The sequence below is a fragment of the Notolabrus celidotus genome, chromosome 9 (genome assembly GCF_009762535.1).
Source record: "Notolabrus celidotus isolate fNotCel1 chromosome 9, fNotCel1.pri, whole genome shotgun sequence".
NCBI classification, from domain to species: Eukaryota; Metazoa; Chordata; class Actinopteri; order Labriformes; family Labridae; genus Notolabrus; species Notolabrus celidotus.
Genome location: NC_048280.1, coordinates 6,153,796 through 6,181,753, shown reverse-complemented (window position 1 = coordinate 6,181,753; position 27,958 = coordinate 6,153,796). Strand labels below are relative to the sequence as shown.

The window sequence follows — 27,958 nt, the reverse complement described above, 5'->3', positions numbered from 1 at the left end:
CAGATGGAATGCTTGATGCACCTACGCACTCATCTTAATCTGATCTCTTTATTCAGCGTCTCTGAAAACAGTGAAGTTGGACTCTGATGGAGTCGAAGAAACACTGCAAAGCTCAAGTCAGCTGTTAAACTCTCAGATACACTTGGTGACAACATTGGGACCTGTTACTGATGCAGAACAGCTTCACTGAATGAACACGGAGAATCACATGCACTCTGGCAGGTTCCAAACATGATGCTAGACCCTTTCATGATCCCAGACCAAGTTGTGATATTTAGGCCCTTGTGAATGTCGCAGAGGAATGATGGTGGGACAAGGAAGTGTCTCAGGGGTGAGAAGGTTGGTCGGTGTGTGTGTGTGTGTGTGTGTGTGTGTGTGTGTGTGTGTGTGTGTGTGTGTGTGTGTGTGTGTGTGTGTTCACCTCTCATGCTTCCACAACACCGTAACCGCTGATGTTACACTGTTGCAGGATCAATAGGAAAGTACAAAGGCGTGATGACAGCCGAGGTGCGTCACGGCGCTGTAGCAGACTCACACTATTATAAAAGGTTTTTTTGTTTCAGGTGAATTTGCTTAAAATAGCATTGCCTCTTATATTCTGACAGTTAGAAGGGACATTGTGTCTCTAAAGTGCTGCTTAAAAGGCAACCTGTAGTTGAACTCCATTGTGTTGATATGGATCCTCATCAAAAGCTGTCCAAACCTTCTAACTGTCATTGTTTCACCTAACGCTGTGCTTAAAGCGGGTCAAACTACTGAACAACTGCTTGACTCAGGATTTGTTTATCATGCAGAACTTTAAAGATTGTCTAAGTCTGCACCCTGCATTCCTTGTGCACCTGTAGGTTCACAACAGTCTACAACCACTCAGTGTATACAGTAAATGACTTTGAGAGGGGACTTTAAGTTTTAGGGTTCAAAACACAGAAACCTGTGGAGGGAAGTGTTTAGAAAGGTGAACAGGAGCATGGATGTCTTAACAGTGTCTTCAAAATCAGGGTATTAGATATGACATTTCCTGTCATGCAAATCCACCTCACCTTCTAAGCCCTCTGGCTCAATGTGAACCTGAGTGTGTAAGAAAAGGTCAGGACAATTACTCCTGTCCAGCTGTGTCCTATTCTGTCCCCTTGCAACCCATCTGCTCACCTCTCAACGCCCCTGCATGCTGCTGTCATGAAAAAAATGGAGATTAATTTTGCATCATGCAATTCTTTTCACTTTGAAATTACAGGTCCACAATCAGAGGCGACATTTTTATTGAAATATAGTATATATTGTTTGAGTCCAGTGAGATGGAGCACATGATTTGCGTCATGGTGCATTCACAGTCTCCCCCTCCTCTGTTTTATTCAGATCCATCCCTCTGCCATATGTCAAAGTAAAACCTGCTGCAGAAATGTTAAAAAAAAAAAAAAAAAAAAAAAGCACAGAGGAGATCTCAGCTATTCTCTCCTTGGCAGCATATGGACAGTTTGTCCAAACACACTTGGCTCACTAATGATAACTTGTCCACAGACATGTCAAAGAATCTCGTTTCTCAGAATGCTGTTTTGGGAGAGGAGAGATCGAGTGGGAGAAGATGGGAATGACAGAAAAAGACGGGCCAATACAGCCCTTTGTCACATGCCTGTGGGATGCAGAGGGAATAGCAAAGTCAAATTGTCACCCCCCTGGTGACATGCATCCCGCAGGCATTTCGAAGTAAACAAATCCCAGGGATGTGGTTCTGAGATTTGGATGGTGGCCTCTGCAGTCGGTTGAGTGCATCTTTCTCTGTCATATAATGGTTGAAGGACGATTCTTAATTTGTATATTGCAGTTTTATTTATACTTCAGACGACGCTAAATATATTCTTGAGCACTAAATGAAAAGTTTTGCATTTTGGGAAATTAACTTCTTGTTTCTTCGTTGGTGAGAAGAGTGATACCATGCGGATGTGTGTCTGGCCTTTCCTGTTGTTGAATCAGTTATCATTAGCAGTTTACTGGATCGACCAATCACCCATGGCTGATGTACAATGCAGATATATATATATATATTGCCAAATATTCATGGTTATCTGTGACATGTTTTGATGGAATTTTCACCCATTTATAAAATAGGAAAATACATTTGGTTTTGTAGTAGCTGATTTAAATCTGATTTGCTGTCATTTAGGATAAGGATAAAGTGTTATTCTTTAGGGGGACATTAGCATTGCTCCATGCTAGCCACACTGCAGGGCTGCCTGAAGTGTCTGCAGACTGTTTGTTTTTTGTCTATCTCTAATCCCCATTTCTACACCTATGTAATGTTTTAGTTTTCTTTAAAGACCCCTTTGGGGATTTGAACGCCTTTTAATTGGAAGATATGACAGTGGATGGAGTAAGAAATGTGGGAGAGAGAGTGGGGGATTTGAAAGGCCCACTTTAAGGACAGTTGCTTCTGTACATGGGGCGCAAGCAAGTGGCAACCTCTGGTCTAAAAATATGAGTCCAATGCGGAAGTGCTAAAAGCTGCAGTTCATCGAGAACCCGCTTGAGGCTGGCTCCGGAAGTCACGTACACATGAATGGGAAAAAGACGATCTTTACAGCAGAAATAAACATGTTTACAGCCTGGTACAAAAGACAAATGTAGTCTGGATAGCTCATTTCTTGATCGGCTCACACTGTGAGTGGGGTGAATTTTTTTCTAACGCGGCAATTTTGAAGATATTGAGATTACGAGTCTTCCAATGAGAGGCACAGCTGACTGCGGGAACACTGTAGCTGTTGGCTAGGAGGCTCAAACTCCGCCTCTTTACGTCACACTGGCTCCACAGCAGCAATATGGCTGCCGCCGATGATTGGCCTCAAAACAGCTCTTCAGAAACAGATGGGTGACATCACGGATACTACGTCCATATTTTATACGGGCGCAAGATTCAACAGCTGTACCAAACGGATGCCTCAACTTATGTGAAGTTCTGTACCAAAAGCTGCACAAGATATAAAAAGCAAGTAGTTTCACTTTGCTGGGTTGCATTTAAAAAAAAAAAGTCAATCTGTTTAGAAAATGCTACAGCTAAGTTTTGCATGGATTTGCATAATTAGAGGTGTGGCTGGATGGACTGACAGGCAGAACACTGTAGATGTAAAGACCCGCTGAGCTCCACCTCTTTGATACCTCTTTTTCTAGTTTGACTAGAAGTTACAGTGAGCCAGCATTTGCAACATGGCGACCAATGCTGTTGGGCTTCATAACCCTGCTCCACAAAACCAATGTGTGATGAAACAAATGAGTTACACTGAATGTGTTTCTTTAAAAAAGAGCCAGGCTCCTTGCTTCCACCTGTGTTCAGTGGGAGCTAACCGAAGCAAGCAAGAACACTATAGTATGCTGTAGGAAGATAGCATGAAATGTATTCTGTTTGAGATGTAATCTGGGACAAGAAGGCACACACATTTAATAAAAGCTTTATACTTTTGCTCAACCGGCACGCCCTGCAAAAAATACTGATTGCAGTTGAGTTGATGTTTTGAAATTTTGCAGCCCCAGCAGGATCAGTTCATTGGAATCGTTTGGGATGGATGCCACTAATATCACAGCTGTGTAGGTTTTTTATCAACAGTTTGTGAGCTCACACTTTTCTGTAAAGCTCCAGTGCTCTTGTATTCTTGATGGCAGCTCGGGTACATTGGTAATATGAGCTGGATCTAACAAAACATCATGGTCTTATCAATTCTTAGAGGGGAGGTGGAAAATCGGAATCCATAATCTTTCATGAAAACCATTTGAAGAGACTGAGCAGGTTTTTTATTCTTAACAGATGAGTGATTTTTTTCTCTCTAATGCTCCCAGGAACAATCTGCACTAGATTTCCACAGACAGGCTTTCATGTGACTTTTACGCAAATGGCCTCACACTCCACTCAGGCTTTCTCTAGCACTGCAACCAAGTGCTAACAGCATGTCAGCGCCACTACTACAGTAACGAAGATCGCCTGTTTCTACATTTTCATGATTCGATTGTACACCAGACCGTCCTTATGCCTAACTGCAAGCCATTTCCTGTTGGCAACCACACGTAGCATATTTGGGTCAGCTTTTCTGCAGCATTGCCTGGAGCTAAGCTTATGGACAGAGGATTTGGTAAGCTATTGATGCATACATTCGTCATAATTATTGTTTTGCAAAAGCTGCAGTTAGAGGCGCCCGGGCAACGGGAAAGCTTCAGAATTCAAATTAGAGTGTGGGATCGAGCTTTAAAGTTGTGGCTGTTGTCTGTTTTCCGTTATAGCATCCTAGAAAACTTCTTGGGTTTTGCTCTCCATCCCTCGTTGGTTGGTCTCGGTTGCACACTGATTTCAAACCCCCGGATGCGTTCGTTCTCTTACCATGCAGGGAAATGAGAAAAACAACAAAGCAGATCGGAGCAATTTGAAGCAGTTTCCCTTACAATTTCATCACAACAGTGAGGACAGCACTATTTTATTGTCTCATCACTCCTCTCACTCCTTTCATAAGATGTCTCCGTCTGTTTTCTGCTCTCTTTCTCTCGTTTTCTCTCTTCTCTCACTCTGTTAAGCATGGGAGGGGGAAGGAGGGGGTATAAATGTGAGACCACACATGCTGTGTCAATGTTTGCTAGAATAATTAGAGACAATGTGGGCCAATAACGGGAGGAGTGCAGTAACCTGAACTCACTTTGTTCTGCCCCGGCAGCAACACAAAAGCCATTCACAGACGCACAGATCTGCAGGCTCAGAGCAGGAGAGGGACTGCACTTTTTAGCCGGAGCGATGCACGGCTCAGAGGATCTGCAGGAAAGTGGATTGGTTTCTATGGAACCTGAACAGGCTGCTCTCGGTTTGTGTGCGCTCAATGGGATGCTGATGTCACTCCAAAGGCCTTTTAAGCACTGTACATCCCTGCCACCTCCCAAAAAAACATCACCCCCCCCCCTCCCACCCCCTACCTCTTGTCACCCTCCCCAGTAGACCAACACATGGCGCAGGCTTAGAGAGCCCTCTTTAACCAGAGGATATCCGGCCACTCGGTATGCAAAGAGCCTGTGGATTCCTGACACGAGTGCTACAGCCGCACTCAGAGGTGACTTTCAGTGTAGCTGGACAACTGTTGGATTAGCAGGACACTTTATGTTGACTCTGAGCCAATGGGAGGAAGCCAGGCCAGGAGCAGGGTGTACTTGGTCAAACGCAGGCGAGCTATATGTGTTAGCTTGTGTCTTGTGATTAGCCTTGAAATCATGATGACGGCACAGCTCATCGTTTCTGCCTTTGAGTAAAACAGAAAGAAAACTAAGCCCGAAGAGACCTCACTGATCTTGATACTGAAAATATCTGCATGGAAGTTACAGCAGCTATATGATATGACAAAAGATTCTCAAACAATGCATGTGAAGCGTCGCCTAAAACCCCTGGCTGTAGCAGAGCGGCCTGCTGTGCTGCTGTGCACACACTCCTGGGTGGACCAACTGGTTTGTCCCCCCTCCGGTGTCCGTCTTGAAAGGGGACACTGCTATGGGATGCATACATCCCCTGGAGGTCCCTGGTGTCATTGTGGCACCTGTCCCCTCCACTCTCAGCCCAATGTCGACAGCTCAGATTTATTTACATTCGCTCTTGTTTTCCAGAGAAGTGAAGCGTGAAAACAAAGCTGCAGAGGTTTGGTTTGTGACATCTTGAAGTCTCTCTTTTCACCTCTTCTCAGTTTGAATTCTCTCTTTCTTTCTGTTGCTGGCAGTATTTCCTAAACCAGGACAGTCTTGAAAATCTCACTTGAGCTCTTGAAGAAGAAATACAGCCAAAGGGCTCGCTAAATATAACAACAATGTTCTGCACAATTGTATCCTTGTTAGGACACAGCACTATGTATTTATTCTACCTCTCTCTTTGTATTTATGGGTACTTGTTTGCGAACTTGATTGCAGTCACTTCTTGTTTGTTTTTTGGACAAACCGCATGCGTCTCCGATGTCACAATGAGCTCTTTGGTTCAGAAATACAGTGTGCAGAGCAGCTGGTTGTATAACTCTTTGGCCATTCGTCTTTATTGTTGCTCCATTTTTTTGACAGAACCTCCTCTTCTCTCTGTTTTTAGCCTGAGGATACAAAACAGCTTTCGTTTTTCTCTTCCACCCAGCATTCTCCTCTAATCATTCTCAGATTCCCTCCCTCTCTGCCTCCTTCTCATTCTCCTCTCTCACCGCTTCCTTTCTTCTCTCCTTGCCGACTTGTCCTCCCCCTCCTTCCTCCCCTCCTCCGCCTCTCTCTCTCTCTCTCCTTCTCACTCCTTTTCCACCGGGCTGATGTTCTGTTCTCCTGGCGGCAATGTGTTCCTCATCACAGCTTGTGTTTCCTCTTATCTACCCTTCTTTTATCAGTGGCCACCACACATGCCCAAGAGAAGGGGGCGGAGGGGGGACAGCGGTTGGGCAGCTGATGCTATCAGCAGGTGGAGATTTCACTACCGAGTTCAGGGGCCCAGCGTGGCCAGGGACCGGAAGGATCTGAAATGGGAACGTGAAACGAGAACCCTAAACAATGTGCTACCCACTGCCATTTAAACACCAGCCTTTTTTACTTGTTTGAATGACGTCAGTAGGATAGAACCGGGTTCTGAAGCTTGAAATCTGTGACATTTAAGCTTATCAGTTGTGCTATCCAGTTATAACTCTATATCGTGAGCTGAGTCAGGTTGTTTAAATCAAATCACTGGTGCACAAACATACACCCATTGTCAGATAAAGTCTCAGGACAACACTGAATCAGCAGCTCACAGGAGTGAATAACCAAGGATGAAGCACTGTCCAACAAATGAAACCAAAACACATCTCCTGATACTATCTTCACGTTGAAACATCTCCGTGAGTTCTGCCTGCTGCAGGACAGTCACCCTTCTCCTCCAGCCGTGGTAACTGCACTCGGACTTTGTAGCAAGTCCTATCAGCTAAAGGCAGTGTGCAATGTTAAAATGGAACATTGAAATCAACGTTTTTTTCATCTGCATTTTTAACAGATGCAGAAAACAGCAGCACTTGTGCAAGATCTGCTTCAACGTGACTTTCCTGTTAGCATTTTCCTTTCACTCAACCAGTGCTGTGACTGTGAAGCCCTTAAATCATTGCTGTTTGTATGTTTTCCTCAATTTGGTCGATGTTTCTGTTTCTCTCACTCAGCTCCTTGTGTGTTTTAACATCCCTGGATGTCTCTGCACAGGTTTCCTCCTCTTACCTTCCCTTTTCACCTGGTGACTGGTCAGCCATTTACCACAAATTTAAAGTTTTGTGCTCTCCAAACAAATTTAGTGCAATGTCACAAATTCCCTCCATGTTATCCGACATTTTTTCCACATAGTCAACAGGAGTAGGTGAAATCTTTAACTTTATAAATGTATCAGACTCTTTCCTGAGGATTGATTTGATATGTGTGAGGTGTATGATCAGGCTGTCCCTATATTGCTCTTGCTGCTCTGAATGAATTAACATTGTCATGAGGTTTTGACCAATCACAATCAAGTATTTAGTTCAGCCAGTGATTAATAAGAAAGCTGGGTCATAATGCTAAATGTTCCCCTGTTGTTCACTCATTGTTCAGACTAATGTTGCTGCTGTCAGCACCTTAGGCATCACCTTATGTTCACCCTGTAGAACCATTAACCTAACGCCAGGTGAGGAACTAATTTAAAAAGGTTCATGAATGTCCTCCAGGATACACAGTGCATGTGAGGTCCTTGATATGGAGGGAACACAGTGGCGGGGGGCGGTGTTGGTGGTGGTGGAGGGGGGGGAGACCGTCGGGCAAACCAAAGCACAGGCTTACAAAAGCCTAAAATGATATCGCTGGTGGATATCTGGATGCTTGGGATGCCTTGGATGGCTGCTGTACACTTTTGGCTTTGTCTTTGCAAGGATGAATAGAGGCCTCTGTGGTAGTGATGACAGGCTCCTCCAGGCTGGGCCCTGGTTGGCTGGCAGTCTAGGTGCTGGAAGGTCGGGAGACTTGGGCTCGCTCATAGGGGCAGAGTCCCGACGGGGGATGCTGGTCATCCTGGTTCTCTCCACAAAAGACGCTCTGTTCTCAGCCTGTGACCAGCGCATGTTATTGTTACACGCCAGGTACATTTCTGCACACTGGCCCGCAGTGCCAACCATGTCCCCACCTGTGGGAGGTTGTTATGACATGATTATCAGGTAGACGGACAACTGGTTTGCATATGTTGTGGATTTTTTTTTACATGGTTACGGCTTAAATGATAGAGGTAGAGGAATGGTTTGACAATAATGTTGCCTAATTTGATGTTTTCTTACAAGTGTTTTGAAGGCGTACTTAATAGATGAAAAATCTTTTGCACTCAATCTTTTGTCCATTTTGCAAAAATGCACCATGCCTTGAATTATAGTGAGGGTTGATCTACAAAGGCCTCTGCCAGTCACATCCTGCAGAATGATCATTGCCTGTGTAGTCATATATAGCATGTTTGTGAGAGTGCACTTACATTTGCATCTTTGTGAGGTTTTGTCATCCCCCCCATCAAAAAATATCAAGCATTCATGTACTCAGATGTTAGGAATCAACTCACAGAAATCTCACAGCCTTTGCTTAGGGGTTAGGAGTGGAGACGTGGTGTGCAGATGCTGCCTCAAATCTAATGCACCCAGTCAAACACAGGACAGTGTTTTGGAAGGAAAGGAGTCACCATGGCTGTCCAAAGAGGTTTCATCACACCTCGCTCTGCTCTAATACAGCTCTGCACAGCTTGCCAAGACAAACGTGAGGTAGACGCGCTGCTCGCTGGACTGTGTGACTCACGCTCTAACATGCTAGCAGCACGCCCTGGGGACTCTAATGGCTGAGGCTAGCTGTGGACTTTTCATGTTTTCTTGAATTATTCACAAAACAAGTGGAAGCTGTAAACGGTCCAAGGAGTAGATGGGGTTTCCACACGCAATGCACAAAGAGTGAGAGCGCTCCCGACCCCTTCACATGCCCTCCGAGTTTATCCCGATCACCCCTCTTGAAGATTCACAGAGCCTCTTTGATCCGTCTGCTGTCCTCGCTGCTAGGAGGCCTCGGGATGCGAGTAGCCCCTTTGGTCTCCCATTTCATGTTGCACATTCTTTCCTTAAGGACCCGGAGGTCCTGACCCTCCATTGCAGAGGAATTTCATATGCAAAAATAGGCCAGACTGTCCAGGCTATTTGAATATCCATCCTCCCCTTGTGCTCATCATCCTTGAATCCTTTGAATTAGGTATTCATCTTCAAGGTGTCACAGTGATGCGTATGTTAATTTTGGCTGCAGCAGGGACAGAGAGACCTCCCCTGATCCTTAAGCTCCCTCTGTCCTTTTCATATTTTCATCACGCTGATTTCAAAAGGGCTTGTATTTCCCGTCAGAGAGGCAAAGTCCAGCACAACAAACGCCTTGCTGCTCAGCACAAACATTTTGAAGTGGCTCATAGTAACTTCTCTTGCAGATTGGGTTTTAAAATAAATCACATAAATGGACTGCTGCATAAATCAACTGGAAACTCAGTGAGAAAATTCTGCCAAATTGCATGCCTCTTATTCATTCACCATGTTTACATGCAAAGCTAAGTCAAGCTACAGTTATGGCTTGATAAGACAATTGAACTGAGCTACTGTCCATATCCCAGCATGCTAGCACCAGGCGTGCAAAGATTTACTGATAAAATATCAGCCCAGTGTGTAAAATGTATTGCATGCAACTAATGCAAAGGCCAGTTTGGGGCTGTGTACATGCAAGAGAGAAGCGATCCCCAACTACATCTTGTAGGTTCGGTTGGACTAACATTTACATGCATTGTTAAAGTTAAATTGCAGTGAGACTAATGCATGAATCTATAATTTTTTTTACCTCATGTAAACAAACTGATCGTCAGATAGTTGGCACAATCTGCAAATTCCTCTGTAACCAACATTAAGTTTCCAGGGAGAGCTTTCATTGGCATCTTGTGAGAACCTGTCTGACCTTTTGCTAGCATCACATATTTCCTCCAGCATGGTTTCGTTCACCAGTGGCAGTGTTTGCCATGGTTGTCCGTTTACAGTAAATGGCTTGCAACCTTCAATCCTCTTAGATGTGAAGCCAAATGCCCCAGAGGTTACAGCCCGCTAAGTGCTTCCTTGTTTCTAATAAAAAACAAATCAAATAACATGGATCCCTGGAGGGTTATAACACTAGAGTCATGAACTCTTGGGCTGATAAATCTCTTCCAAATATCCCAGCACAAAGGCATGGATGTGGGAGGAACTTGTTGGCTTTGATTGTATAATTTATAAGCCATAATGTGCTGAAGCGAGTAGAGAAGGTTGGGGGGGAAGAAAAACTCTGACCACTCGGAGACGGAACAGCCCTCTCGACTGTGAAATGATCTGATCTTTAGAAGTTGGCCATTACCTTTTCAAAGCGGCCCCGGTGACGCTGTTGGCAGGAAGTGCTTGTGTGTAAAGTGGGTTTGATGTTTAACTCTTCAGGTGCAGTCATCCCAAGGGTCTGCTCATTACAAACCTGCAGCCTTCAACCACACAACTCTTCTTCCTCTTTATTCCTCTGGCCCCGTCAGCTTCTACCTCTGGCAATGCCACCAGCAAGAACATGAGGAACAATACTGTGTTTGTGCCCCGCTCTGCGCTTGGGCTGCTACTAAACAAATGTTCGGAGGAATTCTGGTGCCGGCCTTGCCCCTGGGCCCAGACTGATCCCACAGTGACTTCATAAACACTCTATGGGGCGATCAAAAAGACAAATAAGCCTTTATTGAAGGCAATGTGGTGATTGAAATTATTTCTACACCATTACAAGTTTACTTTTCTCTACCCTTGCCCCCCTGTGGACTATTTATTTTACTCCTGATGCAGAAAAAGCACATGTTCTGTTGCCCATGCATGTTTGAGTTGATAGTGAGTTGAGGAGTTTGTGATAAAAGCATGACGGTCTTGTTTGTGCCACTTTCCCGGCCTTTAATTGCCACTCATGTTGTGGTAGTATTTACAGTGTGGTTTATGCACCCACCGTCCTAAATAACTTGTTTTCATGGTGGTTTTGGAAGCGTGTTTTTTTTTTTAGTTCTTGTGAAATCTTGAAAATCCAAACCACCGAAGTGGAAGCATCTAAAGTGTATCCCCTCCCACAGTGGAATGTATGAAATCCACAGACCCTGTCCTCAGGCGGCGGTGTGGGTTGACAGGGTTGGAGATGAGGGGGATTGAATGGCCGGGTGACATGGATCCACACCCAGACCTTCGGCCAATGTGGCCCTGAGGTGAGGTGACTTGTAAAAGGATACACACATGCAAGAAAAGTCATTCTGCTTCTTTTTTTTTTATGCAGAAATGGGAAAAGGGGTCGGTTCACCCAAATTACAGATCTGCACATTAACTTCTTCCTGCTTTTCTGGATAATCCACATAACAAGCTGTTAACTGTTTTTCTGCTAATACCCAAATCCTGTTAAAGCCCTTATCAACTCTGTTCAGGTTTAGCTTTTAACTTGTATCAACAGGAATTAAACACGAGTTCTGAGGCTGACACTAAAATATTCACTACGTTCTCAAAGAAAAGTCTGGCTCTCTTATTGAGCAATACTCATTGATAAAACACTAAAGCAGAAAACAAGACACTCATTTAGTTTGGTAAGACTCATCCACCCAAACAAATCCCCATGACCTCACCTCACCTGCTAGCACCTGCCACCCCGAGCCCTCCCTCCAAATCATTTTCCACCTCCTCGCCCAGGCCTCAACTTGGCCTAGCACCTTTCTGCCTTTTATCTGCGCTGATGGAGCCAGCCATTGAAGCAACCTCGACGCCACCCCCACCCCTCCCCAACCTTTTCTCTCTGTCTCTTTACCGCACGCCTGCACAATAGCCCCGCTCGGCAGAGTTCCAAGAACAGTGTTTGTCCGATCACCACAACGGCCCCACCCCCCTTTATTGCTGTGTGTGTGTGTGTGTGTGTGTGGAGGGACAGTGAGTGAGCGAGGGAGTGTGTAGAGTTGTGTGTATGTGTCTGTGTGTGTGTGTGTGTGTAGCCAGAAGGAGGTGTGGCTCAATCGTTATGGTAATTGAGATTGCAAAAAAAAAAAGTTAAACTCCTATGAGGAGATTTTCCCTGGTTATGAAACAGACTGATATTAATATTAAAGCCACTGTATATCCTACAAAAGCACGGCAAAGACACCTGTTGCACATTTTCAGGACAAAACCAGCAAAGAAACAGGCTGTGCTGCTTTCCCCACAGGGGGCGCCAAAAATAAATACAAACTGCTTCACAGGAGCTTTAAGTCGAGTTTGCAGGATTCATAGAGTAAAACTCCTCATAGATGGTGTTTGATGGGTTGAATTTGGAGCTCTGTGAAGTAGGGCTGCCAAGATTAGTCGACTAGTCACGATGTCTATTTAATAATAGATGTCTTCATTTATTTTTTTAAGCTCTGTTTTTCTCTTGAAACTGCCGCTATACCTTCCGCTGCCTTGTCTGCCTTTGTCACCGGAAAAGTTATGCCCAAACAGTATCACGGCTAGCCGGCTAAGGAGCTCGAAAGTGGGAGAGAAGAATGTGCAATGCAAAATCTGCAAGGCAGAACTTGCCTTCCATGGCAGTACGACGGCAATGCACGAGCATCTGAAAAGGAAGCAAGTCGTGGCTGATTCAATTTCTGACGAAGAGGGACAGTCGTCTCGGTAAGCTAATTGGCTAGTTAGCTGCTAACATTAACGTCAACAGTGAGCTATTTACTTAGTATTCATAGTGCAACTATACATAGTGCATAGTTTTTTGGTTCCATTTTACAATGCACTAAACATTTCCAGCTAGAAATGTTTAAGGCCAGAGTTGTGCCTTCATTTTATTTTGCACTATCACGTTAAAAAAATGTCAGAAATGCTGCTACATGCTGCAACGTTTATTAAAAGTTGCATGAGCTATCATCTTAATTGTCTTTATTTTTAGTTAGCACATACCCTAAACACTTCAAGCTGGAAACGAATGATTGTTACATAAGAGCAGCTGCATGCTGGTGCAATAAGCTGCAATTTATGATCCGATTAGTCGACTTATCACAAAAATAATCAATGACTAGTCGATTATCAAAATAATGATTTGTGGCAGCCCTACTGTGAAGCCTTTGATAGGAAATAAAGCATAGAGAATTAGCGACTATGCAAGAAAATATCTGGTCCTTGGATCAAAAAGTCATAATTTCAGGCTTCTTGTTTAGCTCACGGTTAAATTGTGCAACCCATCTACCATGAAATGCCCAACTTGTGGCCCCGTTATCCCCCACTCTCTCTTCCCGCTCTATCCACTGTCCCACCCATAGACTGTATAAAATATGGACGTAGTATCCGTGATGTCACCCATCTGTTCCTGAGCGCTGTTTTGAAGCCAATCGACGGCTGCAGCCATATTGGAAAAGCAGAACTCAACCAGGCAGAGTGTGACTTAAAGGGGCGGAGTTTAATCCTCTTAGTCAACAGCTATGTGTTCCCAACCGGGAGTCCAGTCAGTCATGTCCTTATTTGGGCAAAAACTCGTAATCTTAATATCTTCTGAACGGTTGCGTTAGAAAAAAATTCACCAGGCTGTAAACATGTTTATTAATGCTGCAAAGATCGTCTTTTTCCCATTCATGTCTATGTGGTTTCTGGTGTTTCTGCAGCCAGCCTCAAGTGGATTCTTGATGTATTGCAGTTTATAACACTTCCACATTGGGCTTCGTAGTTTGAGACCGGAGGTTGCTGCTTGGTCCCACCCTTTAAATAAAGGCATCAAAACTAATCTTTTAAAAAGTCACAACAAAGGGAACACATAGTGACTTTAGGTTGAGACCCAGCTTTATAGTTTCTTGTATGGGCACCAGAGATGGTTTTTAGGAATAAGACAGTTATAGCCTGTAGAAGAAGTCATGCCTTTCTAAGGTTTGGGGCCAAATAGTCTTCAAGTATGAAGGTATGGCTTTTCCAGTTGCACGGATGAGGTGGGCTAAACTTTTGAATACTTGACTCTCTCCCTCTCAATGGCAACATAGTCCAAGACTGAGAAGTAGATTTTAGAGCCTATAGTGACATACCAAAAGATGAAGTAATTAAACACTGGCTGCAATGATGTTGGCTTTATGTCCCAAAGTTTCCACAGCACGCCCCTGAGTTTCTGCCCTGTGGAACTCTGATTTAAAGTATTGGGGGAAATATGTCTGGAGTAAGAGACGCCTCACATTTTTGTGAAACACCTGAGATGATTCAGGTAACAGAGTTTGAGAGTGTTCAGAGACTTGAAAGCTTTCTCCATCCTGTGCTGGCTCTCTCTTGTTTTTCTCCTTCCAACTCCCCCCCCCCCCACACACACACACACCTCCTCTCAAGTCCTAAGCTTCTCAGCCCTGAGCCCAGCTGCTCTGCCAGGGTAGAGCTGTTTCACTCCCCTTTGTCCATGCTACTGACCTCAGAGCACACTAGGAGCGCACCTCTGCGGGGCCTGGCCCAAAGCCGGACGCTTGATGTGGACATTTTTGTAGCTGCGGGTCCCCCTCACCCGGGCAACCTGGCCCTTTTGAGCCCTTACCCCTTACTGTTTGCCCAGCCAAACTTTCCTCCTCAGCCAACTCCTCTTCTTCCCCCCTCGCTGTGGAAGTGGAAGAAAGCTTGAGAGACAGCGTGTTGTTTTGTGCTCACTGCTTGGTTGTGCTGCTGGTGGCCGGCTTCCTATAGTGCACCAAAGCTCCCATTCACTTTCTCTCCCTCTCTTTCTTTGACACCCCCCAGGGAAGGAACCCCTGTTTGATCACATTAGGGTAAAAAAGAGAGAGATCAGCGGTGCTTTTGACATTCCCACTAGCTTTTGACAGTCTATGTGCTGTTGATCAGTTTGCCCGGCACCAGCAAGTGGCCTCTTTTGAAATTCTCTTTTTTTCCTTTCTGTTTTTTAGGCCAACCATTGTGCAGCCTTTTGATTAGAATATGTGGGTAGAGCTTAGCAGGAGTGCTGCATCATTTTTCATTTCACACTTTTCTCTTGATTCTGCTCTCCCGTTGTTTGAGACGAGCTTGTGGTTGCCATATTTTCAAAAAACCTGCAATCACGTATGTAGAAAAACATGCTCTTGAAGTCAGGGAGGGCCGCAGCATGTGGATGGGCTTCTTTCCCTTGGCTTTGAAGTGCCTGTCAGGCTGATCATGTGGCTGTTTGAAGAGCACTGCACAGTTGGTGAGGACTATTAAAGTTTCTTGTAAAGCTGAATCATAGCGTAGGTGCTTGGCAGTTACCCTTTTTAATGTTGCACTTCTCATCACCTCTCTCCCGTTTGGACTGATATTGAGAATATTTGAGAAAGCTGACGTGGTTCTGGGGTATGACCGCTCTGCATTCATCGGAGGCCCCTCTTACAAAGAGGCAGAATTTGGGAAAGGCTTAAAGAGGACGGCCTCTGGAATCTTGTTTTATTTATGCCAAAAATGTCTGGCCACAATTAACCAACCACAACCATTCTGAATGTCAATTTAGGTCATTTTCTACCCTCACAAAAGCCCTGGACTTGGAGCCCATGAAGCAGAAAAAAGCTGATGTAATGGGTTTAAGAAAATCTCCAAGGGGAGTCAAACCTCACCCACACCCACCCCCAACTAGCCCTCTCCCCTCCTGTTCCATCCCTCTCCAAAACCCCACACTCGCCACCCAAATATGAGCACTTTGATCCACAAGTGCATCAGGATTGAAACTTTCACAGGAAGAGTTTGAGCTCTTTGATAACAGTTTGTGGTACCGACCAGAAAAAAAGGGAGAGAAAAGGTTCATGATTCACTGATTTAGTGTTTGTGGGTGGGGGAAGGGGAGCAGGAGATGAAGGCAAAGGGAAGAGGGGGAGAAAGAAAGAAAGAAAGGAGGTAGGGAGGGGGAGTAAAGAAAATAAATCCCAGCCTTGGCACACACACACAGACTCTCTGTGCAGGGTAAAGCACAAAAGAAACCTGTAACGCCTCCAGATTCCTTCTAGTCGAGTATCAAAGACATGCTTTGCTTTAGAACAAGAGACTAGTGGGTAAGATAGGACTGAGTGAGCCAGTGAACCCAGCACTGGCTCGGTTGGGTGCTGTGAGTTAATCTCTCAGATAGGATTTTTTCCCCCCTTCTTCTTCTTCTTCTCCTCCACCTCCTCCCTCTCTTTGGGGATATCGGTATTACCCTGTAGCTCTGAATAGAGGTACTTGTCTAACCTGATCAGTGGTCAGAACCGCAGAGTGAAGCTATGATAACACCTGAAGAGATGGTTCCTGCTTTAACGTTCAGATGTGAGAAGGGCTTCATTTTTTACCTCGCAGGTGTCTAGAACCTCTCAGGACTAAATAAAAGAGGCTTTAGGACTTCACATGAACTGCATCCTACAACATGGGCTGTGTCACATTTTGCAGATGATGTTATGCTTTATTTTAAAGTCATGTTTGACTGCTGCTGAAGTTTTACTCTCTTTAGAGTCCACACAAGTTTTAACAGAGTTGATCTGACCGATGATTGTAACATCAGATGTCCTCATTTTCTGAGTGTGTGCGCCTTTCAAAGTTAGGAGCATCACAGTGTGGAGGCTGGCTTCACCTTATGGGAGTGTGTTCAGAACATAGACTGTATAATAAATGGACATTGTATCCGTGACGTCACCTGCTAGTGACGTCCGGGCTAGTGTGAGGTTAAGAGGCTGGCCTTTAAGGCTGATTTATACTTCTGCGTTGAATCAACGGCGTACCCTACGCCGGGGGTCCGCATAGCTCCCGTACCTACGCCGTGGCCTACGCACGTAGCTGACGTGCACCTCCTCTAAAATGTAACTCCCCGTAGAGCCGACGCGGACCGCAAGCCCTGTGATTGGTCCGCTCGGCGGCTTTGTCTTTCCCGCATTTACAACACTTCCGGGATCCCGGACATCGGCCGCACATCGGCCGTGTATTTCATCTCCTCCTCTCTATTCTTCATGTAATCATGTCTGTATGATAAACAGCAACATGTATCAGCTGTAGATTAACAGAACACGCTCTGAAACTCTGTGGAAAAGTAAACAGAGATCGTAGCGGGACCTGAAGCAGGCGGCCGGCTATCAGAGAGACCGCACTGCCCAGGCGTTTCGGCGGAGAATTGCTGCGCGACACAGACACACCGACGCACAAGTATGTGGTGCTCATGTCCGTGTCAGCCCCTGCTGTGTAGGGGAGACGCAGAAGTATAAATCAGCCTTTAGCAGACCTCAACTGTTTTGAACCAGGCAGTAAACCTGTTTGTTATTGCTGTAAATATCATCTTCTTTGAGGGTTTCTTCAGCCAGCCTCAAGTGGACACTCAATGAACTGCCATTTTTAGCACTTCCACATGGGCTTCATATTTTAAGACCGGAGGTTGCTGCTTGGTTTACATGGATGGAATGGACCCCCTCGAAATCAGATTGGCCACCCCAAAATCCTGAAACTATGATTGGCTATTTGCCCCGTCATAGTTGGGGTGTATATTAAAATGATGTTAAATCAATGTTATGTTCAAATCAAGTATTTGGACTGTTGTAATGGGAGGGTTGTTGTTTCCTTTGAATTATAATGAAGCAGATTTTCTGAAATATCTGTAACTTTCTAAGATTCAGACCTGATTGAATCTTCACTAATGTTTGATCTTTGTAAATACTTTGGTATAAATCTTCTCTTTATGTTAATTGTCTTGAGATAATTTGTTGCGGTATGACTCTGTGCTGTGTGGATAAAGACTGGTTGATCGATTGCTTGAAGACAGATGCATAAGTCCATTTCGCTTGCATCTTGAAAGCTATTGGGGTTTTTTTTAAGTTATATTATTTTGGGCATTTTTGCCTTTTTTGGATAGGAAAGCTGGACATATACAAGAAATACTGGAAACACAGAGAATGGGGTAAGACATGCATCAAAAGACCGAGGTTGGGAGTTATAGAGACTAGGACTACAGCCTCTGGATATGGGGTGCGTGCTTAGACAGCTAGGTCAATAGCGCCCCATGCATCTTGATGTTATAATCTGTAATCTGTTCGGATTGTTGAATCTTTACACCCCTGATGACTAACGATCAGCTGATTGTATCCTTGCTAGTATATTGGTTTGGCTTTTGTCTGCACATGTGACATGTTGGTTTCCTTGAAGCCACAAAAAAAATTCATGATAGTTTGGGAAGCATCCAGCTAGCTCCTGTTTTCATCCAAGGTCTTCTCTTAATAAAGGAAACTCGTATGATTAACTCCTCTCAAAGTAATCGCCTCTAATCCACAATATTTCTCCATGGTATTCCTCCTGAGAATGGCCTTGGCTTTTGTTTATACATATTCTCATGTTCTCTGGAATATCATTAACTCCTTGGAGAGGGCCTTGAGCTCCTGGATGGAGCTTTCCTCCCGTTTCTTCCCTCCAGGTTGTCTTGAGAGTTGATCATACAGCCATGCACCCAACCCAGAGAGTAAGAGAGCGGCAGTGAAAACACGAGCGAGTAAAGAAAACACTGGGTCAGGTGTTGGAGGCTGATTCAAAGAGTGCTAGTTTATACAAGGAAACCAATCCCTCACCCCTCCTCATCACTTACTCCTCAGTGTTTCCTTTAAAGGTTGCTACATTTGGAAGTCAATCATGAGGTTAATTGTTGATGATACTAAACGCATTCCACATGTGGTTTAAAGGAGCCCCACTCTTCATCTCCTTCCCCTGAGTGCAGCGTGACCTTACTCTTCCCAGCCGGAAGTGATGTAGGTGAGCACTTCCTCTGGTGCACTTGGAGCCTCAGTAAGTGTTTCCTAAAGAAAACAAGTCAGAGGCGGCCGAAATCTGACACCAGCACTAATGCCGGCCTCCCTTCCACCTCACCTCCCTCCCTCCCTCCCTCTCTTCATCCCTAAACCTAAAACCCTGAGCTCAGGAGGAGAGCAGCGGTAAGGAGTGGGGGGAGGAAGGAGCCGCTCTTACTGTCTGTAAAATAATTCATGTGTGTGAACATGAGCACGCAGCGTTCCTCCCTCTGTGCAGGGGATGCTTCGGTCAACGTGGCCTCACCGAACCCTGACAGACAGCGGCATGCATGGCCCAATGGGTGTTTGTGCAGTTGTGTGAAAGGTCATTCTCAAAGTGTGTGTGAGGACAATACAAACCTGACCTTTACAGAAAGCCATGTCTGTCTCCCCGTGAGGAGCAGTGGGATTACAACTCTCACCTCCTGCTGCAGACAAAAGAAACATCCACAGATAAATATTTACTTAATGTGTGAGTCTGCACTCTTTGATTTCACTTTGGAGAACTTCACTTTGATAATTCAACCTTTTCTTTTGCACATTTTTCAATTAATTCTGTCACCTGAAGTGTTCGAGATATTAGATTAAGAGCATGATGTACAGGTTTAGGGTTTGGGTACGTGTCAGCAGCTCGTCACATCCACAGAATATTCTCCTTCTCACATCCACTCACCCCAACTTCATGTGGAAATGATCTCGGTAGCTGGCAGGTAAAAGTGCAGCTAGAAATTGGATGATAATTTCAGCTGATAGCGTTCGCACGTGAAGCCCAACCCCCAAAGTTTGGGATGTTTTAGGAGTTTTGTGCATGTGTGGATTAAGCTTAGATATTAGTACTATCATCTCTCTTTTCATCCCCTCTATCCCTCTTTCCAACCCCAACACGGTCTCAGCAGATGTGTGTCTAACATGAGTCTGGTCCTGCTGGAGGTTTCTGCCTGTTAAAGGAAGTTTGTCCTTGTCACTGTAACTTGCTAAATGCTGCAAAGTGCTCTGCTTATGGTGGATTGAGATGAGATCAGACTGAGTCCTGTCTGTAAGATGGGACTGGATCTTATCCTGTCTTGATGTTGGGTCTTTGTTAATAATTGAACATAAAGTACGATCTAGACCTGCTTTGTTTGTAAAAGCCTCTTGAGATAATGTTTGTTGGGATTTGACTCTATATATATAAATATATAAAATGAAGATTGATCGATTGATTTTATTTTAAGGGAAAAAAGCAAACAAGTTGAAGCTTCCAGATTGTTACGCCGCGGCCCTGTGGGGCTAACACTAATCCAACACGTGAACCATAGAAACCACAAATTCACCTTTTAACACGTAAGGGATTTAATATAAAACCACAAAAAGGGTTAAACAATTCAACAAAGATAAACTGTAGTCTTCTATAGTCGGCTTCTGGCTCAGATGACAGTCCTCCCAATTCTTGATTACGGGGACATAGCCTACAGGTCTGCTTCCAACACTCTCCTATACAAACTGGATGTCATTTACCACGCTGCTATCCGTTTTGTCAGTGGAGCCCCATTCACCACTCACCACTGTCACCTGTACTCTCAGCTGAACTGGCCCTCACTCCACTCTCGCAGACAAACACACTGGTTTCTATTCATTTACAAATCCCTCACTGGTAAAACCCTGTTATATCTACAGTCACTAATCAAACTTCACAGCACAAACCGTAGCCTGCGCTCAAGTAGCCTTATCAAACTCATCCCACCCAAAACCCGGACTTCCTTTGGTCGCACCTCCTTCCAGTTTTCTGCTGCAAATGACTGGAATCACCTGCAACAATCCCTAAAGCTGACCTCTCTCATTCCACTCGCCACTTTCAAAAACTTAATACACCCCATAACTCAGCATCACTGTACTTGCTTTTAAATTGCTTTTAAGTTGTTCAATGCTGTCATATTTTTGTATTGTATTGTTCTGTCTCTAGGTCTCTCTGTATGTCCTCTCTGTTTTTGGTTTTGTTTTTATTTATTGTCATGCCACCTGTGTTGCCTTCTCGCCCAGGTCGTTATTGCAAATGAGAATTGCTTCTCAATTAACTCACCTGGTTAAATAGAGGTTAAATAAAATAAATAAATAGTCTAACAGGACACAACACAACAAAAACACACACAAATCCCCTGAAGGAGAGGCAGCCGGACAGCAGTCCCCAACTCGACTGCCTCCCGTTGACTGCAGGCAGCTATGGTCTTTTAAAGGCCCACAGCCAGGTGAAGCTTGTTGCCTCAATCAGGAGGCTCCTGCAAAGGAAGGTGACAGGGGGAGGGACACAGAACAAAACATACAACCGATTTTAAAAATATTCTCTTTTTTGTTATATTTGATCATCAATAAAAAATCTGTGAGTTTGGTCAGCTGACAATATTAGATATTCACACAATGGGCTTCAGGAAACCGGTAATTTAAGAGTAGTTTTCTGAATTTGTAGAAGAAATGGTGGATGGTTTAATTAAGATGGTAATTACCTTATTTTTTTATGAGCAGTTAGCTGTAGCGCTTCCATATTTTAGTGCATAAAACTGAAATGCATGAACTTCTTTGGTAAGAAGCTGCTGTTATTTATGAATTACTGGGAACAAGCGACAGCCTTTAGACAGTCCCTCCAGGAAGTTGCGATTTCGCGATCGCAACTATCAACGCAAATTCAACCAATCAGCGCGATTTTTTCGCGGCCCTGCAATTTTTTACAATCACCGCAACTTACCCGCAAATTTGACCAATTACCTCAATCTCAGCCCCTGTACGTCATCGGTTTTGTCATCAATTTGACTTCCTTGGAACATAAACATAAGTCCTCACTTGATCGGCATGTTTCAGCAACAAAACACGCACAGAGAACGGGTGAAAAGAGGACAGCAGGCAGGACAAGTGACCATGACAACGTTATTATTTATAGATTGAGGGGCTCAGAGTTAGCTTGGTCTCTACCTGCAGCAGGTGTGCTTTATGAACCAGCTCTCCTCACCTCCATGCATCTGTCTCATCTTCATTGATGATTTTTACCCCGGGTGTGCGTTAGTCACAAAGACACAACCAGGGGACGTCTGTTTACTATTTGATGTTTGATGTTGTTGCCGTGGTTACCGTAAAAAGCTCTGCATCTACAGCTTGATTTAATCCAGTTTGGTGAAACATCAGACACATTCAGTAAGTTTTGATCAACTCCTTGTCATCAAAGATGCAGATTAATTTCTGACTGTGCATCAGTCGCTGCCAGGTGCATTCAGGGACCGTCGTAAATGTGCAATACAGTCCTTTCATGGCATTTTTCTGTGAATCAAGAGAATCAAAATACAGTCAGTGGCCACATCAAGAATGCTTTCTAAAAACAACTGTAATTTAGCATATTTACTTGCCCCTGAGATGTTATTGGGGGAAAAAAGCAAAAAAGAATAATTGCAACTTTCACCGCAATTTTTTCAAAAAGCTGTCGCAAATTCAGGCTTTTTGGGCCGCAACAATCACAAAAAAATCCTGCGAAATCCTGGAGGGACTGTTTAGAGGTAACAGTGAGAAGGTCTGAATGAAACAGAGAAGACACTGAAACACATAGCTCTTTGCTTCACACCACTGCCCTAAACTTTGGGGATCTGTCCGAGGTTGCCGCCATATTGTCCAGTCCAGAGGGCAGGGTGGGAGCAAGGCGATGGTAGGGAGGGGAGTGACGGTGATATGGGCCCTGCACTCTAATCCCATTCCAGCAGGCCGAGCAGCAGCGGCAGCAGCAGCAGCAGCAGCTTGTGCTGCATTCCACAACTCTGGGGGCTTTTGGAGGCGGGGAGGGAGGGCGAGCAGCATTCCTGCATGGCCGCGGCCATCAAAGACGCCGCCAAAACATCAAAGGCCACTCAGAGCCAAGGTGTTGATGACTGCAATCCTCCCCTCCAGTCCACTTTTAGCAACCCCAGCCCCTCAGCCCTCCAACGCACGACACACACGCACACACACACACACACACACAAACACACAAACACGGAGCAGGCTGACTGCTCCAGGTATGTGCACCCTCCTTCCTCCCAGGGCTCACCAGCCGTTCTGCAGCAGCATTAATCATCGCTCATTAAGACGTGACTTTGACTTTTGTTTTATGGCGAGATATGAAGAGGAGCGAGTCGAGCCAGAGCCGGGGATGCCGCTGATATTTGGGGCGGTGCTGGCGGTGGACATGGCGGCACAGACACCGAAATTGGCAGAATTATTGTTGCTTTAAAAACCGTGGAGGCCTGAAGTGTTATGTAAAGTAAGGATTAGTCAGTCCACTGACAAAGGAATGGAACAGGTGATAAATGATTTTGTTTTTAGGTAATTTTTCAAACAAGAAGCAAAATAATTCCCCCTTTTTGCAGCTTCTCAAATGTGAAAGTGGACAAAAACACCCCTCTCTTGTGACTTTTGCTTCTGGTATGCTGAAAAAAAGCATTTTGAGGAAGTCAAAAACAAGTTTTCCTTTTTTTAAATTTGAGTTCTTTTTATTTCTGATCAACACGTGTGGAGAAATGTGTTGGAGACAAAACCTCGTGTACTTGCGACTCTGCAGATGTTTGCTTATAGAATTGTTTATTAATGAGCTCCGTATTCCTCGGCTCGTAACACCGTCAGTCGTGCTAATGAATTCAGTGTGGCACCTTGATGCTGACAAATAATTTATGCGTGTTCACCTCCTTCTGTAATCATCCTCGTAATGAAGGCAGCCTCTCACACACGGGGACAATGTGTTTACTTGCCGTTGTATCTTCACACGCAGATGCTGCGATCTCCTCGGGATGGAGGGAGGCGCGTTTGTTTCCACTCTCCCCCCCCCTTCTTTTTCCAAAATGGTGGCATCCAGCCCAACGTTGACCCCTGAACTTTGTCGGCCTGTCCTTTGTTCGTGTCACTCTGGGGTTTAAAGACTGAAGAGCTGAAAGTGACACCAGGGAGACTTTTGAGCGTGCACACACACACACACACACAAACACACACACACCATTGAGAGTCGGGGATGCACTTGCAGAGTTAATAGAGTCACAAGCTCGGCGTCCTGCTCAGTGTTAAAGCTGTCAACCCCGGAGCCTTGTGCTACATATCAGGACATTTACATGATATTGGGTGTCCTCTGCCAGCGTCCGCCGCTCTCTCTGAAACCATGACACTTGTTTGCTTTGACCGTTGCTATGAGGATGGCGTGGAGGTGATTTTCATGCAAGGTTAAGGAGGGGACAGCGGGTAGTGGGGTTGTGTGTGTCTGTGTGTGTGATGGGGGGTGAAAACAGACAGATGATGACGGCTTTGAGGCTCAAATCACAGGCGTGCTTGCTCAGGGCACGCCCTTAACTTCTGGTACAAGCTTTCAAAGAGTCCAAATGACTCGAGCTGTTTGTCATCACTCCGGATCTGAAGCACCGAGCGCAGGGGAGATCGCTCATCCCTGCAAACATTTCATGAATTCTCCAGCAATGACAAACATTTCCAAAACCTTTATCTTTGTGTTTCTGCTGCATCACAAACCCGCCTCACATCGCCTTAGACCGCCAAAATAAAAAGCTGGATGCTGGGGCTAGCTTGGCTAATTGTTCCTCCAGTCCCTGAGGAGAAGACAAAGGGGAGGAAGTCTTCATTATTCCGAGGGAGAAGCAGAGGGATCCCTTTACGGTGATAGTGTTACAGGAGGTGGAGTGTCGGCCCCACCTGTAGGGCCCTCCCAGCTGCTCCACTGTAACTGGATCCCGCTCGCTCTCTCTCCTCAAGGCTACCAGCCCGCTTTGAAGTTATTTCTAGTGCTGGGAAAGAGGGGCAGAGAGTGACCGAGGGGGGCAAAGAGTGACTGAGAGAGTGAGAGGGGAGGTGTGCGTGCGTGTGTGTGCGTGCATGTCGTGTGTTAGAGCATGCATTTAAGTCTGTGAGTCTATTGCTGCATGCTATACATAGAAGGCTGCGATTCTAAACTCCGCCTCCTTACTTGCACTCGTTTCCCTCCCATGTGCAGTCTGACATTGAGCCTCCACACCAGGGTAAGAAGACAGAGACGATGTGTGTGTAGTTCAGTTCAGTTCAGAGATTGATTGACAATCTGCGATATGAAGTCGATGAATCAACTTCACAACAAGCCCCGAAGACATGATATTTATAGGCTCCAAAACAAACTAGCCAATACCTCGACTGAGAGATTTTCAGAGCAGAAAATTGATCCAGCAGCTCAGAGAGCAGCACAGTGAGTTCAACTGAGGTCCACACTTTGAAAAAGAATCTTAATAAGTGGAGGATTGTCTTTCTCAGAGATCATAACTTCATATGTCTATCAATCTATAAACTTTCCTCATAAGAAAGTTATCAAATAGAAGTCTTGGTGTGATGCAGAGGTCACAAAGGAGAAAACAATCTCACTTTAAAGGCTTAGTTTAGTATTTTTGTGACACTTGTTTTGCCTAAAAACCTACTTAAAGGTGACATATTGTGCAAAATCAACCTTTTTAATGGTTCTCTACCTGAAATATGTTTCCCTAGCATGTCTACAAACCCCCCGAAAATGACAACAATCCATTCTGCCCCTGTTCTGATTTCTCCACCTTTCTGTAAATGTGTGCTGAAACCAGCCGATCCAATTTTCGTGAATTTCTTACATCACTACGTGTTCCGGTCTGTAACAGGAAGTCAGAGCTCGGAGCTTGTTCAGCCCATAGACTGTATAAAATACAACTCAACCCCTCCTCTGTTTTTCATTCCCTGCACACATGTGTGCTAACAAGGAGCTTAGGAGGGAGGCATGCTAGTTGTAGGCTGTCTTAATAAACACTAAGGTCGGTTTTACTCCCCACGTCTGCAGATCTGAAGATCTAGTGGATGATTTTTATTTATCATAGAAAAGTGCTAGCTTAAGTTAGCATAGCCACATAACTACGTAGCTGTGTACCGGGACACACATCGACATACTGACAAATAAAACAACAAGAAACACAAAATCTGTGACCAATGGTTCAGAAAGGTCCTGCTGCAGGCGCCTCTCCTTCAGGATCAGATTCTGGATCAGATTCAGAGGGTTGGAGTAACGCGGGTCTGTGAGCAGCCGTGTCTATGCAGCCAACATGTAAACAATAGATCAACGTGCTGTACAGCCGAGGCACATCCACTTCCTGAGGGGGCGTGGTCAGAAGAGCTCATTCTCATTTAAAGGCACAGACACAGAAAACAGACTGTTCTGAGCAGGGCTGAAAAAGAGGGGCTTACAGGCAGACCAAAATCTGATTTCAAAGTGGTTTTTTGAGCAATAAACTTTAAAGACATGTTTTGGGGACCTCTTAGACCAATATATTTTGATGAAAAAGAGCATAATATGTCACCTTTAAGCCAAGTTCACATGCACAAAACTCTGGGTGAACATTACTTGTTTGTTTTTTTACCCTGACTTTAACCAGACTTTGTCTTGCCAGCCTCTTAGGAAAGTTTCTGCAAGAAGTTTGGGTGATCTGATATGAGAGTGCAGCAGGAAATATTCAGCAGGTGATGGGAAGGAGTGATGTTGTTTATATCATGCAGCCCGGTGACAGGATGAATAAAACCATGTCAGGTTGGAGAAGGAGATTTTCTAAACGAGAACAGTGAAGATATCTGCACAAACGACCTTCACACTGTAGGTCTCTGCTGCGTCGTCACGTTGCAAACATTACGCTGTGGTGTCTCTGATCGAGTGTCTTGCCTTGAAAGAAGAATACACAAGGAATCAAGCTTTATTTGTTCGCCTTGTAGAAAACTGTCTTCGGTAAATTACAATGACATAGATCACAAACGAGACAACGTTTAAAAACAGCAAGATATTCATAGAGCTTTGAGTTCTTGGTGTCATCAAACCATCAGTAAAAGTGTGGACTCAGGGTCACTGTTATCTCCACATTTAGTACAGAACATAAATAAAGAAGACTACGTTTCTAGAACATGTCATCGTGCATGTTTGAAAGAGGCTTCAGTATTTTCAAATAGAAAACATTTACAGTCACGCCATTTATCAACCGTACGCCACATCTCCTCTGACGTCTCCTCTCGCAGTATGATCAACTGCTGCTCACATCTATCAGCACCGATCATAGACTGTATAAATAATGGACGTAGTATCCGTGACCTCACCCATCTGTTTCTGAAGCGCTGTTTTGAAGCCAATCGACGGCAGGAGCCATATTGGAAATGCTGACACTACCTAACTTCTGTCAAGCGATTGTGACTTAAAGAGGCGGAGTTTGAGCATCCTAGCCAACAGCTACAGTGTTCCCACCTGTCAGTCAAGTCAGCTGTGCCTCTAATTATGGAAAACTCGTAATCTTAATATCTTTTTGAGGCTGAGCCAGCCTCAAGTGGACACTCAAGGAACTGCAGTTTTTAACACTTCCACATTGGCTTCAATGCTCTCAGACTGAGGTTGCTGCTTGAGCTGAAAACTGGAAACAGGCGGTTTGACGAGCTTAGAAATCGCATCATCAACTTATATTCAACACACAAGTATGTAGTGCTCACGACAGCATCAGCCACTGCGGGGTAGCGTCAGTGCAGAAGTATAAACCAGGCCCTTGATTTTGCTTCAGGTCCAGTCAAGCAGCAACCTCAGGTCTCAAACTATGAAGCCCATGGGGAAGTGTTATAAACTGCAATACATCAAGAATCCACTTGAGGCTGGCTGCAGAAACACCGGATACCACATACACACCCATTCAAAGAAGACCATCTTTGCAGCATTAATAAACATGTTTACAGCCTGGTTCTAAAAAAGGCTTGGCTCTACGTAGCAATTTCTCTCTCGGCACACACTGTACGGTGAGTGAATTTTTTTCTAACACGACTGTTCAGAAGATATTAAGATTTCCAATATGGCTGCAGCTGTTGATTGGCTTCAAAACAGAGCTCGGGAACAGATGGGTGACGTCACGCATATTACGTCCATATTTTATACAGTCTATGGGTCCAGTCAGTCCATGGGTGCAGCGTTTGTTTGATTTTTCAATGAATCAAATACTCAAGAAGTAAAATAAAAATCAGGAAAGCAAGGAAACTTCTGGTTCCATTTTTCCGCCATACTCAAGCTGACAACACCAGTACCATTTGCAACCTTACATCAGGCAATTAAGAAGCTTTATAAGTAGTTATGAAAAACTGTTTGGTGCAAAAATTGTGTGCAAAGACATGATCATTGGCTTT

At 44.7% G+C, this 27,958-nt stretch overlaps 1 protein-coding gene across 2 annotated transcripts in view; it reads left to right on the top strand.

The window, feature by feature from the left end:
* The window catches only part of znrf3 (zinc and ring finger 3), a 103,791-nt gene that overhangs the window by 14,201 nt on the left and 61,632 nt on the right, over window positions 1-27,958 (top strand). The gene's annotated exons all lie outside the window — the stretch shown is intronic.